Here is a 3,013-nt window from a genome sequence, read left to right on the forward strand (position 1 = left end):
TATTATTATTATTCTTTTAACATCTTTATTGGAGTATAATTGTTTTACAAGGTTGTGTTAGTTTCTGCTATATAACAAACTGAATCAGTTATATGTATACATATATCCCCATATCCCTTCCCTCTTGTGCCTCCCTCCCACCCTCCCTATTCCACACAAAGCACTGAGCTGATCTTCCTGTGCTATGCTGCTTCCCACTCGCTATCTATTTTACATTTGGTAGTGTATATATGTCCATGCTCCTCTTTCACTTCAGCCCAGCTTACCCTTCCAACTCCCCATGTCCTCAAGTCCATTCTGTATGTCTGCAACTTTCTTCCTGTCCTTCCCCTAGGTTCATCAGAACCATTCTTTTTTTTCAGATTCTATATATATGTGTTAGCATACAGTATTTGTTTTTCTCTTTCTGACTTACTTCACTCTGTATGACAGACTCTAGGTCCATCCACCTCACTACAAATAACTCAATTTTATTTCTTTTTATGGCCAAGTAATATTCCATTGTATATATGTGCCACATCTTCTTTATCCATTCATCTGTCAATGGACGCTCAGGTTCCTTCCATGTCCTGGCTATTGTAAATAGCGCTGCAATGAACACTGGGGTACATGACTTATTTTTTAAATTTAATTTTATTTACTTTTTTATACAGCAGGTTCTTATTAGTTATCCATTTTATAGATATTAGTGTATATATGTCAATCCCAATCTCCCATTTCATCACACAACCACTGCCGTGCCCCCCCCCAGCCACTTTCCCGCCTTGGTGTCCATACGTTTGTTCTCTACGTCTGTGTCTCTATTCCTGCCCTGCAAACTGGTTCATCTGTACAATTTTTCTCGGTTCCACATATATGCGTTAATGTACAATATTTGTTTTTCTCTTTCTGACTTACTTCACTCTGTATGACACCCTCTAGATCCATCCACGTCTCTACAAATGACCCAATTTTGTTCCTTTTTATGGTTGATTCCTTTTTCTCCACACCTGCTCCAGCATTTGTTGTTTGTAGATTTTCTGAAGACGCCCATTCTAACTGGTGTGAAGTGATACCTCATTGTAGTTTTTATTTGCATTTCTCTAATGGTTAGTGATGCTGAGCACCCTTTCATGTGTTTGTTGGCCATCTCTATATCTTCTTTGGAGAAATGTCTATTTAGGTCTTCTGCTCAATTTTGGATGGGGTCCTTTGTTTTTTCGATATTGAGCTGCATGAGCTGCTTGTATATTTTGGAGATTAATCCTTTGTTAGTTGCTTCATTTGCAAATATTTTCTCCCATACTGAGGGTTGTCTTTTCATCTTGTTTAAGGTTTCCTTTGCTGTGGAAAAGCTTTGAAGTTTCATTAGGTCCTATTGGTTTATTTTTGTTTTTATTTCCATTTTTCTAGGATGCATGTCAAATAGGATCTTGCTGTGATTTATGTCATAGAGTGTTCTGCCAATGTTTTCCTCTAAGAGTTTGATAGTGTCTGGCCTTACGTTTAAGTCTTTAATCCATTTTGAGTTTATTTTTGTGTATGGTGTTAGAAAGTGTTCTAATTTCATTCTTTTACATGTAGCTGTCCAGTTTTCCCAACATCACTTATTGAATAGGCTGTCTTTTCTCAATTGTATATTCTTGCCTCCTTTATCAAACATAAGGTGACCATATGTGCGTGGGGTTATCTATGGGCTTTCTATCTTGTTCCATTGATCTATATTAGTTTTTGTGCCAGTACCATATTGTCTTGATTACTGTAGCTTTGTAGTATAGTCTGAAGTCAGGGAGTCTGATTCCTCCAGCTCCGTTTTTTTCCCCTCAAGATTGCTAAGGTTATTCGGGGTCTTTTGTGTCTCCATACAAATTGTAAGGTTTTTTGTTCTAGTTCTGTAAAAATTGCCATTGGTAATTTGATAGGGATTGCATTGGATCTGTAGATTGCTTTGGGTAATATAGTCATTTTCACAATATTGATTCTTCTAACCCAAGAACATGGTATATCTCTCCATCTGTTTGTGTCATCTTTGATTTCTTTCATCAGTGCTTATAATTTTCTGAATACAGGTCTTTTGTCTCCTTAGGTAGGTTTATTCTTAGATATTTTATTCTTTTTGTTGCAATGGCAAATAGGAGTATGTTCTTAATTTCACTTTCAGATTTTTCATCATTAGTGTATAGGAATGCAAAAGATTTATGTGCATTAATTTTGTATGCTGCTACTTTACCAAATTCATTGATGAGCTCTAGTAGTTTTCTGGTATCATCTTTAGGATTCTCTATGTGTAGTATCATGTCATCTGCAAACAGTGACAGTTTTACTTCTTTTCCAATTTGGATTCCTTTTATTGGAATCCTTTATTGGATTCCTTTTCTTCTCTGATTGCTGTGGTTAAAACTTCGAAAACTACGTTGAATAATAGTGGTGAGAGTGGGCAACCTTGTCTTGTTCCTGATCTTAGAGGAAATGCTTTCAGTTTTTCACCAATGAGAAAGACGTTGGCTGTGGTTTTGTCATATATGGCCTTTATTATGTTCAGGTAAGTTCACTCTATGCCTACTTTCTGGAGAGTTTTGATCATAAATGGGTGTTGAGTTTTATCAGAAAATTTTTCTGCATCTATTGAGATTATCATATGGTTTTTATCCTTCAGTTTGTTAATTTGGTGTATCACATTGATTGATTTGCATATATTGAAGAATCCTTGAATTCCTGGGTTAAACCACACTTGATCATGGTGTATGATCCTTTTAATGTGCTGTTGGATTTTGTTTGCTGGTATTTTGTTGACGATTTTTGCATCTATGTTCATCAATGATATTGGCCTGTAGTTGTCTTTTTTTTGTGACGTCTTTGTTTGGTTTTGGTATCAGGGAGATGGTGGCCTCGTAGAATGAGTTTGCAAGTGTTCCTCCCTCTTCTGTATTTTGGAAGAGTTTGAGAAGCATAGGTGTTAGCGCTTCTCTAAAAGCTTGATAGAATTCACCTGTGAAGCCATCTGGTCCTGGGCTTTTGTTTGTTGGAAGATTTT

Source organism: Physeter macrocephalus, chromosome 21 (assembly GCF_002837175.3).
Source record: "Physeter macrocephalus isolate SW-GA chromosome 21, ASM283717v5, whole genome shotgun sequence".
Lineage (NCBI taxonomy): Eukaryota > Metazoa > Chordata > Mammalia > Artiodactyla > Physeteridae > Physeter > Physeter macrocephalus.